This window comes from Schistocerca piceifrons, chromosome X (assembly GCF_021461385.2).
Source record: "Schistocerca piceifrons isolate TAMUIC-IGC-003096 chromosome X, iqSchPice1.1, whole genome shotgun sequence".
NCBI lineage: Eukaryota > Metazoa > Arthropoda > Insecta > Orthoptera > Acrididae > Schistocerca > Schistocerca piceifrons.
In genome coordinates, this window is record NC_060149.1 from 260,791,777 (window position 1) to 260,807,698 (window position 15,922).

At 44.4% G+C, this 15,922-nt stretch overlaps 1 pseudogene; it reads left to right on the plus strand.

The window, feature by feature from the left end:
- Window positions 1–13,028: 13,028 nt before the first annotated feature.
- LOC124723759 lies at window positions 13,029–13,146 on the plus strand (annotated as a pseudogene).
- Window positions 13,147–15,922: the final 2,776 nt, after the last annotated feature.

Sequence of the window (15,922 nt, forward strand, 5' to 3'; positions counted from 1 at the left end):
ACCCTTGACGCTGCATCAGAGACAGGAGCGCCTGCGATGGTGTACTCAACGACGAACCTGGGCGCTGAAATGACAAAACGTCATTTTTCCGGATGAATCCAGGTTCTGTTTACAGCATCATGATGGTCGCATCCGTGTTTGACGTCATCGCGGTGAACGCACATTGGAAGCGTGTATTCGTCATCGCCATACTGGCGTATCTCCCGGCGTGATGAGATGGGGTGCCATTGGTTACACGTCTCGGTCACCTCTTGTTCGCACTGACGGCACTTTGAACAGTGCACGTTACATGAAATGTGTTACGATCCGTGGCTCTACCCTTCATTGGATCCCTGCAAAACCTTACATTTCAGCAGGATAATACAAGACCGCATTTGCAGGTCCTGTACGAGCCATTCTCGATACAGAAAATGTTCGACTGCTGGCCTTGCCAGCACATTCTCCAGATCTCTCAGTAATTGAAAATTTCTGGTCAATGGTGGCCGAGCAACTGGCTTGTCACAATACGCCAGTCACTACTCGTGATGAACTGTGGTATCGTGTTGAAGCTGCATGGGCAGCTTTACCTGTACACGCCATCCAAGCGCTGCTTGATTCAATGCCAAAGCATATGAAAGTCGTTGTTACGGCCAGAGGTGGTTGTTCTGGGTACTGATTTCTCAGGATCTGTGCACCCAAATTGCGTGAAAATGTAATCACATGTCAGTTCCAGTGTAATATATTTGTCCAATGAATACCCGTTTATCATCTGCATTTCGTTTTGGTGTAGCAATTTTAATGGCCAGTAGTGTAAATAGCAGAGTAATCACGTAGATGTAGAATGCCTGGGTACCATAATGAATAGCTTCCCTGATGGCCAGTAACTCCACCGTGTAGATAGAAGATTCAGGTGGAAGCGCTAACGTTTGATAGGCGCCACTAGAAGAGCAAAAGAAGGCATATCCCACACCCGCCTCAGATTCGGAACGGTCCGTATAGATGAGAGCGTACTGCGGACATTGTACACTGAGAAAATGCTCCAGGTCGCGAGTGATGTTGGTCTCCGTCGGAAATAGGACGGCAGGTATGCCACTGGGGGTGGGAGTGAAGAATAGACTAAATAAAAAACGAAAACAGGAGATTTTATGTCCTGCAGAATGAGTGGAAAGGGATGGCGCCATTTCTCGCCGTGCGAACTTGTAAAGAAGTTCTGGTAAGCCGTCGTTCACCAGGTGCCTGTGACAGTCTCCAGCATCGAACACCGCTGTAAGAGAGGCACAATCAGATATCGAAGATCGACTGAAGAGAAAAATATCACACAACATCTGATGGACAGTGGCATAACCAATGCTTCCACTAGAAGGCCGTTGGAGGACATTGATTTCTGGCTACGAGGACAAGACGAATCACAACAGATTGTGCCGTGTATAGAGCTTATGTCCCGACCGCCTGACAAAAGATCGTCACTATGCACGGTAGTAAATGCTGTCCAAATATAACTACACTACTGGGCATTAAAGTTGCTACACCACGAAGATGACGTGCTACAGTCACGAAATTTAACCGAAAGGAAGACGACGCTGTGATATGCAAATGATTAGCTTTTCAGATCATTCACACAAGGTTGGCGCTGGTGGCGACACCTACAATGTGCTGACATGAGGAATGTTTCCAAGCGATTTCTTATACACAAACAGCAGTTGACCGGCGTTGCCTGGTGAAACGTTGTTGTGATGCCTCGTGTAAGGAGGAGAAATGCGTACCATCACGTTTCCGACTTTGATAAAGGTCGGATTGTAGCCTATCGCGATTGCGGTTTATCGTATCGCGACAGTGCTGCTCGCGTTGGTCGATATCCAATGACTGTTGGCAGAATATGGAATCGGTGGGTTCAGGAGGGTAATACGGAACGCCGTGCTGGATCCCAACGGCCTCGTATCACTAGCAGTCGAGATGACTGCATCTTATCCGCATGGCTGTAATGGATCGTGCAGCCACGTATCGATCCCGGAGTCAACAGATGGGGACGTTTGCAAGACAACAACCATCTGCACGAACAGTTCGACGACATTTGCAGCAACGTGGACTATCAGCTCGGAGACCATGGCTACGGTTACCCTTGACGATGCATCACAGACAGGAGCGCCTGCGATGGTGTACTCAACGACGAACCTGGGAGCACGAATGACAAAACGTCATTTTTTTCGGATGAATCCAGGTTCTGTTTACAGCATCATGATGGTCGCATCCGTGTTTGGCGACATCGCGGTGAATGCACATTGGAAGCGTGTATTCGTCATCGCCATACTGGTGTATCACCCGGCGTGATGGTATGGGGTGCCATTGGTTACTCGTCTTGGCCACGTCTTGTTCGCAATGACGGCACTTTGAACAGTGGACGTTACATTTCAGATGTGTTACGATCTGTGGCTCTACCCTTCATTCGATCCCTGCGAAACCCTGCATTTCAGCAGGATAACACACGCCAGCCAATACTCTTGATGAACTGTGGTATCGTGTTGAAGCTGCATGGCAGCTGTACCTGTTCACGCCATCCAAGTTCTGTTTGACTCAATGCCCAGGCGTATGAAGGCCGTTATTACGGCCAGAGGTGGTTGTTCTGGATACTGATTTCTCAGGATCTATGCACCCAAATTGCGTGAAAATGTAATCACATGTCAGTTCTAGTATAATATATTAGTCCAATGAATACCCGTTTATCATCTGCATTTCTTCTTGTTGTGGCAATTTTAATGGCCAGTGGTGTAGCATGACAGTGCATGGCGGACAAAAGTTTGATCACAGAGTTTCTGAAGAAGTTTAAAGACTGCGGATGTTTGTGGGACACGTAGTGCGAAGAGTATACCAACAGAGGTACAAAAAACGAAGCACTTGATCCATTTTTTAACGAATCCATAGACAACAAAAGATCTATACATGACTGCGGCGACCGCCTGTATTTAAGTTTTTTTTTATTTCCGATACTTATCGGAAATGAAATCTTAAAATCCTAATAGACACAGAATAAATTTTAGATTTGCGTTATCAGAAATGAAATCTAAAAACCGAAATACGTATAGATTATTCACTGGTGTGCAGAACTTACGGACGTAGATAACTTTCTCATGATGTGTACTGATGAATTACATAGCTCGATGAAACTTGGACCATACGAAGAAAGAACTGCTACAGCATAGTAACAAAAGGCAAATGAAAGAAATATTCAATGAAACGAATAGAAATGACACTTTTATTCAAGAGCAATAATTAAACTGAAGTCACTGCGATTCATGATGGTCCCCTGGACACTATAAAAGATGGGACATGGTCCTTTTTGGAGTGAGTGATCACTATGGACGGCTATGCATGCTCTGCGCTGTGCCCCCATGCTCGCCACTAGGTGAGTAAGGAGTTCTTGCGGTAGAGCGTTTCATTTCTCCACCAGTACGGCTGACAACGGCTGGATGGTCGCTGGTGCAAGTTGACATGCTGCGATACATCTCCCCGCTGCATCCCACACATACTCAATGGGAATTAAGTCAGTGGAACAGGCAGGCTTATCTGTTCGCCAAATATCCTCTCGCTCCAAGAGCTCCTTCACGTGCGCTGTGCGATTGGATCGCGCGTTGTCGTCCATAAAAATGAGGTCAGGGCCGAAGACAACTCTGAAAAGACGTACATGTGGAAGGAGCGCAGTATCATAATAACGTTGACAAGTATACGTACAGTGTTCAAAGATCTGGAGGTCAGTACAGCCACCAGCGTTATGCCTCCCCAAACCATAACACGATCGTGTTCGACAATGTTCCTGGGTCCATTGCACGTTCCCACCTCTCGCCATGTGATGGTACATCTAGTATTACCTTCTGTACTATACAGTAGCAGTTCTTTCTATGTTTGGGCCAAGTTTCACTAAGCAATGTTATTTGGCAGTGACACATCATGCGAAAATTATTTTCGTCTTTAAGTTTTGCACACCATTGTATTAATTATCTGAACCCGCCCGGTTAGCCGTGCGGTCTAACGCGCGGCTTTCCGGAGTAGGAAGGAGCGCCTGGTCCCCGACACGAATCCGCCCGGCGTACTTATGTCAAGGTCCGGTGAGCTGGCCAGTCTGTGGATGGTTTTTAGGCGGTTTTCCATCTGCCTCAGCGAATGCGGGCTGGTTCCCCTTATTCCACCTCAGCTACACTACGTTGGCGATTGCTGCGCAAACAAGTTCTCCACGTACGCGTACACCACCATTACTCCACCACGCAAACATAGGGGTTACACTCATCTGTAGTGAGATGTTCCCTGGGGGGGGGGGGGGGGGGGGGGGGAGAGGGGGGGGGGGTCCACCGGGGGCCGAACCACACAATAACCCTGAAAGAGTGGTTCTGTGTGGGGCGGCAGGGGGGTGAAATGGACTGCGGTAGTCGTCGTGGGGTTGTGGACCACTGCGGCTGCGGCGAGGACGGAGCCTCTCCGTCGTTTCTAGACCCCCGGTTAACATACAATACAATTGTATTATCTGTCTGTATTTCGGTTTGCAGATTGCATTTCCGAAAGCATCGGAAATAAAACATAAAAACCGAAATAAACGATCGACAGATTTTTATTCATAAAATATGCTTGCTTCATTGTTAGAAGTGTTAGAAAATATCCAAGCCCTTCGCCACGCCTTCTGCTGTGAAGAGTGAAGTGTAAGACTTTACAGTTCTAACAGTAGCTAAATGCTTCATTTCTTATGTATCTATTGCTGTATTTATTACATGACGTACGCCGCCATCATTTGTCACGTATCTCTTGTTGTATTTACTATATTTATTTGTAATCAAGCTTGTTCTAATTTGAAATGAGTTTCTCAGACTTACTGGGGGCACCTTTTATGCTACATACGTAAATTCATAAAGTTTAAATTAACGTCATTTGTTTCATTTATTTTGCTTTACCGTCATGTACACACATCAAAAAATATTTTGTATCACCAATTTATCTTGAAAATCGTCACAGAGAAACCAAAGGCTGGCTCTGAGGCACGTGTATTATATTCATTTGCAATGAGTTCAGATCACCAAATAAGAAAAACATACATACATTTGTGTAACGACAAAAGCGTCCGTTTCGACTCGGTGGAGGGCTTTCAGAATACTTCTGAGCAATGTCAGTACGTGGTGGAAAGTCTCTTTGCTCAAATGCAGGTTTGAATTGATGAGATCAAGCCAGCCCCAGTCCAAACTGTCCCACTTTTGAGTGGCGATTCTGCATGAGTCACGCAGAGCACGTGCTCGTTGTCTGTATAAAAAACAGTTCGTTTCGATCCCCCATATGTTCGATTGGGTTCATGTCCGGAGAACAGGCAGGCCACTTCATTCTGGCAATCCTAGCATGCTGAAGGAACGTATACGCAAGAACAGTACAATGATCAAACGAATTATCACCCATCAAGATGAAATCATAACCAAAATGTTGGCGATATGGTACCACTATTGGTAGCACAATGTCGTTCCTGTGTGTAGAGCAGTGAGTTGCCCTCATCAACAACGGGAGGTGGCCCTGTATAATGCCAGTCCACAATATAGCTCCCCCATCACCTTGTTGCACATGTGGGGAAACATTGGTGGAGGAGTTCAGTATTACCAAGTTGTCTACAATGAACAGGGTTCAAACATATCAGAGTTTAGTCCGTAAACAACACCCAATGTCAATACTGTAGCGTCTATTCTGCATGAGTTCCTGTGCACATATAACAAAGTCCATGGTGTTGCTGTGTACGACGTGGTGCTCGCCGTGATTGTGGGTATGGATATTCGCACCATGCAATTGTCTCCTAACAATTCGATGGGATGCATGACGTCCTGCAGCCTCTTGGAACGACAAATTCAGTTCTGGAGCATACAGCCCATGGTTCCTTTGACTCAAAAGTTATAGATATCGATCATTCCGTACACCTGTCGAATGTGGACGGCCTCTGGCGGCGTGAGCCCTTAACACTTCCTGTCCTTTGGAACCGATTCCATGTCCGCACCACATGACTGACTCCAGTCCACATGTCGAGCACCTCGCTCACTGCGCGATAACAACGGTGAAGTCACTGATGACAGTGTCACTAAAGCAGAGTTATTAATCACGGTTTTCCGAAACTACACAATACTCAATGAAGGGATGTAGGAGTAATCCGCTGAATTACAGCCCCATATCACTAACGTCGATTTGCCGTAGGGTTTTCGAATATATGCTGTGTTCGAACATCATGAATTACCTCGAAGAATACGATTTATTGCCACATGGTCAGCACGGATTCAGGAGATACCGTTCTTGCGAAACACGACTAGCTCTTCATACTCATGAAGTAATGAGTGCTATCGACAGGGGATGTCAAATTGATTCCACATTTCTAGATTTCCAGAAGGATTTCGACTGCGTGCCTATGGAATATCGCCTCAGTTGTGCGACTGGATTCGTGATTTCCTGTGAGAAAGGTCACAGTTCGTAGTAATAGACGGAAAGTCATCGAATAAAACAGACGTAATTGCTTCGCTACTGGTGCTTTACTTTCAACCGGAACGCTGCAATCCGCTAGTGTGGCGTTCTATCCGCAGGTACCGCTCATGGTAACTGCGTGTATGTTTACAAACATCTTTTTGGAGGCGACCCTCCGATCGGTACTGAAACAGTCACAATAGAAACACATGCTGGACACAAAAAAAAAAAAAAAAAAAAAAAAAAAAATGGTTCAAATGGCTCTGAGCACTATGGGACTTAACATCTGAGGTCATCAGTCCCCTAGAACTTAGAACTACTTAAACCTAACTAACCTAAGGACATCACAAACATCCATGCCCGGGGCAGGATTCGAACATGCGACCGAAGCGTTCGTGCGGTTCCATACTGTGCGCCTAGAACCGCTCGGCCACTTTGGCCGGCCATGCTGGACATATCGAGGTGATGCGTCACTTTTGTTGATGTAACTGTTTCCTCGGGCAACTATAAATTACGTTGCAGATTACAGGAATCATTTTAGATAATAATTGTAGGGATACAAATGCACTGAATTTGAGGTCCTCGTAACTTCTGCCATTTGCTAGAAACCGTAGTCTGTCTAACAGGCCCTCCATGCAGCTTACAGCTTCACTAATGACTGCATTCTTGTTCTTCAAATATGGTTTGATGACGTTCAATAGCTCCGTAAACAACGTTTCATTCAGTTTTGAATAATTCCGAAAGACATCGGCTCACAGTTACTTAAGTAACAGAGCATAGGTGAATTTCATCCTTTACAAACGTCTACAAAATGAGATTGACAGGAAGTGGAAAATGGCTAAGCAGGGATGGCTAGAGGACAAATGTAAGAATTTAGAAGCATGTATCACTAGGGAAAAAACAGATACCACCTACAGGAAAATTGAAGAGACCTCTGGAGGAAAGGGAACCACCTGTATAAATATCAAGAGCTCAGGTGGAAAACCAGTCCAAAGCAATGAAGGGAAAGCAGAAAGGTTGAAGGACTATATAGAGGATATGTATGGTATGTACAAGGGAGATGTACTTGTTGTTGTTGTTGTTGTTGTTTTCAGTCATGAGACTGGTTTGATGCTACTCTATCCTGTGCAAGCTCCTTCATCTCCCAGTACCTACTGCTGCCATTTGCTAGAAACCGTAGTCTGTCTAACAGGCCCTCCATGCAGCTTACAGCTTCACTAATGACTGCATTCTTGTTCTTCAAATATGGTTTGATGACGTTCAATAGCTCCGTAAACAACGTTTCATTCAGTTTTGAATAATTCCGAAAGACATCGGCTCACAGTTACTTAAGTAACAGAGCATAGGTGAATTTCATCCTTTACAAACGTCTACAAAATGAGATTGACAGGAAGTGGAAAATGGCTAAGCAGGGATGGCTAGAGGACAAATGTAAGAATTTAGAAGCATGTATCACTAGGGAAAAAACAGATACCACCTACAGGAAAATTGAAGAGACCTCTGGAGGAAAGGGAACCACCTGTATAAATATCAAGAGCTCAGGTGGAAAACCAGTCCAAAGCAATGAAGGGAAAGCAGAAAGGTTGAAGGACTATATAGAGGATATGTATGGTATGTACAAGGGAGATGTACTTGTTGTTGTTGTTGTTGTTGTTGTTGTTTTCAGTCATGAGACTGGTTTGATGCTACTCTATCCTGTGCAAGCTCCTTCATCTCCCAGTACCTACTGCAGCCTACATCCTTCTGAATCTGCTTAGTGTATTCATCTCTTGGTCTCCCTCTACAATTTTTACCCTCCACGCTGCCCTCCAATACTAAATTGGTGATCCCTCGATGTCTCAGAACATGTCCTACCAACCGATCCCTTCTTCTAGTCAAGTTGTGCCACAAACTTCTCTTCTCCCCAATCTTATTCAAAACTTCCTCATTAGTTACGTGATCTACCCATCTAATCTTTAGCATTCTTCTGTAGCACCACATTTCGAAAGCTTCTATTCTCTTCTTGTCTAAACTATTAATCGTCCACGTTTCACTTCCATACATGGGTACACTCCATACAAATACTTTCAGAAACGACTTCCTGACACTTAAATCTATACTCGATGTTAACAAATTTCACTTCTTCAGGAACGCTTTCCTTGCCATTGCCAGTCTACATTTTATATCCTCTCTCCTTCGACCATCATCAGTTATTTTGCTCCCCAAATAGTAAAACTCCTTTACTGCTTTAAGTGTCTCATTTCCTAATCTAATTCCCTCAGCATCACCCAACTTAATTCGACTACATTCCATTATCCTCGTTTTGCTTTTGTTGATGTTCATCTTGTACCCTCCTTTCAAGACACTGTCCATTCCATCCAACTGCTCTTCCAAGTCCTTTGCTGTCTCTAACAGAATTACAATGTCATCGGCGAACCTCAAAGTTTTATTTCCTCTCCATGGATTTTAATACCTACTCCGAACTTTTCTTTTGTTTCCTTTATTGCTTGCTCAATATACAGATTGAATAACATGGGGGATAGGCTACAACCCTGTCTCACTCCCTTCCCAACCATTGCTTCCCTTTCATGCCCCTCGACTCTTATAACTGCCATCTGGTTTCTGTACAAATTGTAAATAGCCTTTCGCTCCCTGTATTTTGCCCCTGCCACCTTTAGAATTTGAACAAGAGTATTCCAGTCAACATTGTCAAAAGCTTTCTCTAAGTCTACAAATGCTAGAAACGTAGGTTTGCCTTTCCTTAATTTTTCTTGTAAGATAAGTCGTAGTGTCAGTATTGCCTCACGTGTTCCAACATTTCTACGGAATCCAAACTGATCTTCCCCGAGGTCGGCTTCTATCAGTTTTTCCATTCGTCTGTAAAGAATTCGTGTTAGTATTTTGCAGCTGTGACTTATTAAACTGATAGTTCGGTAATTTTCACATCTGTCAACACCTGCTTCCTTTGGGATTGGAATTATTATATTCTTCTCGAAGTCTGAGGGTATTTCGCCTGTTTCATACATCTTGCTCACCACATGGTAGAGTTTTGTCAGGACTGGCTCTCCCAAGGCTATCAGCAGTTCTAATGGAATGTTGTCTACTCCTGGGGCCTTGTTTCGACTCAGGTCTTTCAGTGCTCTGTCAAACTCTTTACGCAGTATCGTATCTCCCATTTCATCTTCATCTACATCCTCTTCCATTTCCACAATATTGTCCTCAGGTACGTCGCCCTTGTATAGACCGTCTATATACTCCTTCCACCTTTCTGCTTTCCCTTCTTTGCTTAGACCTGGGTTTCCATCAAAGCTCTTGATATTCGTGCAAGTAGTTCTCCTTTCTCCAAAGGTCTCCTTAATTTTCATGTAAGCAGTATCTATCTTACCCCTAGTGAGATAAGCCTCTACATCCTTACATTTGTCCTCTAGCCATCCCTGCTTAGCCATTTTGCACTTCCTGTCGATCTTATTTTTGAGACATTTGTATTCCTTTTTGCCTGCTTCATTTACTACATTTTTATATTTTCTCCTTTCATCAATTAAATTCAATATTTCTTCTGTTATCCAAGGGTTTCTACTAGCCCTCGTCTTTTTACCTATTTGATCCTCTGCTGCCTTCACTATTTCATCCCTCGAAGCTACCCATTCTTCTTCTACTGTATTTCTTTCCCCCATCACTGTCAATTGTTCCCTTCTACTCTCCCTTAAACTCTGTACAACCTCTGGTTCTTTCAGTTTATCCAGGCCCCATCTCCTTAAATTTCCACCTTTTTGCAGTTTCTTCAGTTTTAGTCTACAGTTCATAACCAATAGATTGTGGTCAGAGTCCACATCTGCCCCTGGAAATGTCTTACAATTTAAAACCTGGTTCCTAAATCTCTGTCTTACCATTATATAATCTATCTGATACCTTTTATTATCTCCAGGGTTCTTCCATGTATACAACATTCTTTCATGATTCTTGAACCAAGTGTTAGCTATGATTAAGTTATGCTCTACGCAAAATTATACCAGGCGGCTTCCTCTTTCATTTCTTAGCCCCAATCCATATTCACCTACTATGTTTCCTTCTCTCCCTTTTCCTACTGACGAATTACAGTCACCCATGACTATTAAATTTTCGTCTCCCTTCACTACCTGAATAATTTCTTTTATCTCATCATACATTTCATCAATTTCTTCGTCATCTGCAGAGCTAGTCGGCATATAAACTTGTACTACTGTAGTAGGCGTGGGCTTCGTATCTATCTTGGCCACAATAATGCGTTCACTATGCTGTTTGTAGTAGCTTACTCGCACTCCTACTTTTTTATTCATTATTCATTATTAAACCTACTCCTGCATTACCCTTATTTGATTTTGTATTTATAACCCTGTAATCACCTGACCAAAAGTCTTGTTCCTCCTGCCACCGAACTTCAGTAATTCCCACTATATCTAACTTTAACCTATCCATTTCCCTTTTTAAATTTTCTACTCTACCTACCCGATTAAAGGATCTGACATTCCACGCTCCGATCCGTAGAACGTCAGTTTTCTTTCTCCTGATAATGACGTCCTCTTGAGTAGTCCCCGTCCGGAGATCCGAATGGGGGACTATTTTACCTCCGGAATATTTTACCCAAGAGGACGCCATCATCATTTAATCATACAGTAAAGCTGCATGCCTTCAGGAAAAATTACTGCTGTAGTTTCCTCTTGCTTTCAGCCGTTCGCAGTACCAGAACAGCAAGGCCATTTTGGTTCGTGTTACAAGGCCAGATCAGTCAATCATCCAGACTGTTGCCCCTGCAACTACTGAAAAGGCTGCTGCCCCTCTTCAGGAACCACACGTTTGTCTGGCCTCTAAACAGATACCCCTCCGTTGTGGTTGCACTTACGGTACGGCTATCTGTATCGTTGAGGCACGCAAGCCTCCCCCACCAACGGCAAGGTCCATGGTTCATGGGTCGGGGGGGGGGGGGGGGGGGAGATGTACTTGAGGACTATATTATGGAAATGGAAGAGGATGTAGATGAAGGTGAGATAGGAGATATGATACTGTGTGAAGAAAATGACAAAACATCGAAAGACCTAATTCGAAACAAGGCCCTGGGAGTAGAAGACATTCCATTAGAACTACTGATAGTCTTGGGAGAGCCAGCCATGACAAAACTCTTCCATCTGATGAGCAAGATGTACGAGACAAGCGAAATAGCCTAAAAGGTAAAGAAGAATGTAATAATTCTAATTCCAAAGAAAGCAGGTGCTGACAGATGTGAAAATTACCGAACCATCAGTTTAATAACCCACTGTTGCAAGATACTAACGCGGATCCTTTACAGAAGAGTGGAAAAATTGGTAGAAGCTGACTTCGGGGAAGTCAGTTTGGATTCTGGAGAAATGTAGCAACACTCAAGGCAATACTGGCCCTACAACTTTTCTTAGAAGGTAGGTTAAGGGACGGCAAACCTATGTTTATAGCGTTTGTAGACTTGAGATAGCTTTTGACAATGTTGACTGGAATACTCTCTTTCTTACTCTGTAGATGGCAGGGGTAAAATACAGGGAGGGAAAGGCTATTTACAATTTGTACAGAAACCAGATGGCAGTTATAAGAGTCGAGTGGCACGAAAAGGAAGCAGTGGTTGAGAAGGGAGTGGACAGGGTTGTAGCACGATGTTATTCAATCCGTAAATTGAGCAAGCAGTAAAAGAAAAGAAAAATTTGGAGTGAGAATTAAAGTCCAAGGAGAAGAAATAAAATCTTTGAGGTTTTACGATGACATTGTAATTCTGTCAGAGACAGAAAAGGACTTGGAGGAGCAGTTGACTGGAATGGACAGTGCCTTGAAAGGATGATATAAGATTATCAACAAAAGCAAAACGAAGAGAATGAAATGTAGTCGAATTAAAACGGGTGATGCTGAGGGAATTAGATTAGAAAATGAGACAGTTAAAGTAATAGACGAGTTTTGCTATTTGGGCTGCAAAATAACTAATGATAGTCGAAGTAGAGAGGATATAAAATGTAGACTGGTAATGGCAAGGAAAGCGTTTCTGAAGAAAGTTTGTTAAGATCGAGTATAGATTTACGTGTCAGGAAGTCTCTTCTAAAAGCATTTGCATGGAGTGTACCCATGTATGGAAGTGAAAAACGGACGATGAACAGTTTAGACAAGAAGACAACAGAAACATTTGAAATGCAGTGATACAAAAGAATGCTGACGATTAGATGGGTAGATCACGTAACTAACCAGGAGATACTCTATAGAATTGTTGAGAAAAGAAATTTGTGGCACAGCCTGAGTAGAAGAAGGGATCAGTTGGTAGGACTCATTCTGAGACATCAAGGTATCGCCAATATAATACTGGAGAGAAGCGTGTGGGATAAAAATGTGCAGAAGGATGTAGGTTGCAGTAGTTGCTAGGATATGAATAGGCTTACACAGAATAGAGTAGCATGTAGAGCTGAATGAAACCAATTTTCGGATCACAGCAACAACATTAGCTGTTTCTTTGCCAACAGCTTTAACTTCTTTTTTGTTGTTAGTTACAACGCAGCCAAGGAAATTTCATTTTCGTGTCCGTATTATACTAAGTAACATCTCGTGGAACATAACCTCAAGGCAACCGCCTTGCCGCAGTGGTTACACCGGTTCCCGTGAGATCACCGAAGTTAAGCGCTGTCGGGCGTGGTCGGCACTTGGATGGGTGACCACTCAGGCCACCATGCGCTGTTGCCATTTTTCGGGGTGCTGTCGTGATGCCAATTGAGGAGCTACTCGACCGCATAGTAGCGGCTTCGGTCAAGAATACCATCTTACGTCCGGGAGAGCGGTGTGCTGACCCCACGCCACTCCTATCCGCCTCCTCCACCGAGGATGACACGGCGGTCGGGTGGCCCCGGTAGGCCACTCGTCGCCTGAAGACGGAGCGGAACACAGCCTCAGCGAAGTCAGATAAGCAGTTCGCAACCAGCGATGCGATAGGAACAAATCGGTGCTGTAATCGCTGAGCGCAGTCGGTCGGGCTACCACGAAATTGGTCGGTCAGTCGGCCGACGGATAACTGGTGCGTGTGTGGAGCTCTTTACCCTTCTGCCCTTCATTACAGTTGACACTGTCAAACACGCCTTTGACGCGGCAGCACAGAGATGTTGCGTCAGTACTACTCGTTTCATTCGCCGCAATGTAAGTGGGGCTCTTTGGTTCCTGCCCAATCATATCCACGCAAATCGCGACATATTAGAGGAAAAAAAAAAACAAAAAAAAAAACAAGAATACAAATGTCATTGCTGCTCATTTCATTCGCAGCAACTTACTCTTTCGTACTTTAAGCAAACCAAAAATAAAAAATTTAAACATTCCTTCGTACCATGTGCATAACCAGTCCTATGCCTCGATAAAATGCTAGGGAAAAAGCCACGGCTAACCCCATTTGTACCGTGGTATTTCCGGCCAGAGCCTCCTCCACTGCTGCAGCTTCTTTTGACGGCCTTCACTTTCCGAGCGATAGCAGCGGCGTTTTCGTAGAGTTATCAGTGCTAACACACAACCAACACTGCATGAAATAACCACAGAAATCAATGTAGGACGTAAGGCGAACGTATCCGTTAGGACAGTGTGGCGAAATTTAGTGTTAATTGTCCATAGCAGCAGATGATCGACGCTGCACCACTCCTCGGCAGTAACCATATCGGTCAGATGAGTCCTGGTTTCAATAGGTAATAATAATAATAATAATAATAATAATAATAATAATAATAATAATAATAATAATAATAATGTCGTGTGACGAGGGCCTCCCGTCGGGTAGACCGCTCGCTTGGTGCAAGTCTTTCGATTTGACGCCACTTCGGCGACTTGGTGTCGGTGGGGATGAAATGATGATGATTAAGACAACACAGCACCCAGTCCCTGAGCGGAGAAAATCTCCGACCCAACCGGGAATCGAACCGTTAGGTATAACATTCCGTCACGCTGACCACTCAGCTACTGGGGGCGGACGTTTCAGTTCAAATGGTTCAAATGGCTCTGAGGACTATGGGACTTAACATCTGAGGTCATCAGTCCCCTAGAACTTAGAACTACGTAAACCTAACTAACCTAAGGACATCACACACATCCATGCCCGAGGCTGGATTCGAACCTGCGACCGTAGCGGTCGCGCGGTTCCAGACTGTAGCGCCTAGAACCGCTCGGCCATCTCGGCCGGCGGACGTTTCAGTAGGTAAGAGTTCATGGTAGCGTTCGACTGTGGTGCAGACCCAAAGAAGCCATTGGCCCAGGTTTCGCCATTGCACTGTGCAAGCTGCTGTTGACTCAATAACGATGTGGGCTGTTTTTACACGGAATGTACCTGGATCCTCTGGTGCAGTTGAACCGATCATTGACTGGAGAGGTTATGTTCGGCTACTTGGAGACCGAACGACGATGGTATTCTTATAGATGGCAATGCGCAATGTCACCAGGCCACAGTTGTTCGCGATTTGTTTGAAGAACATTTTGAGAAATGCGAGCGAACGATACTGCCACCCAGCTCGCCCGACATGAATCCAATCGAACGTCTATGGGACATAATCGAGAGGTCAGTTCGTGCACAAAATCCTGCACCGGCAACACTTTCACAATTATGGACGGCTGTAGAGGCAGTATGGCTCGATGTTTCTGTAAGGGATTTCGAATGACTTGTCCATGCCACGTCGAATTGCTGCATTATACCGGGCAAAAGAAGATACGCGAAGGAACTTGCCCCCTTCTTGGAGCGGTGTACCGTAGGTCTCTAGAAGAGCGTAGCGTTCCAAAGGATTGGAAAAGGGCACAGGTCATCCCCGTTTTCAAGTAGGGACGTCGAACAGATGTACAGAACTATAGATCTATATCTCTAACGTCGATCAGTTGTAGAATTTTGGAACACGTATTATGTTCGAGTATAAGGACTTTTCTGGTGACTAGAAATCTACTCGGTAGGAATCAGCATGGGTTTCGAAAAAGACGATCGTGTGAAACCCAGCTCGCGGTATTCGCCCACGAGACTCAGAGGGCCATAGACACGGGTTACCAGGTGGATGCCGTGTTTCTTGACTTCCGCAAGGCGTTCGATACAGTTCCCCACAGTCGTTTAACGAACAAAGTAAGAGCATCTGGACTATCAGACCAATTGTGTGATTGGATTGAAGAGTTCCTAGATGACAGAATGCAGCATGTCATTCTCAATGGAGAGAAGTCTTCCCAAGTAAGAGTGATTTCAGGTGTGCCGCAGGGGAGTGTCGTAGGACCGTTGCTATTCACAATATACATAAATGACCTTGTGCATAACATCGGAAGTTCACTGAGGCTTTTTGCGGATGATACTGTGGTATATCGAGAGGTTGTAACAATGGAAAATTGTACTGAAATGCAGGAGGATCTGCAGCGAATTGACGCATGGTGCAGGGAATGGCTACTGAATCTCAATGTAGACAAGTGTAATGTGCTGCGAATACATAGAAAGAAAAATCCTTTATCATTTAACTACAGT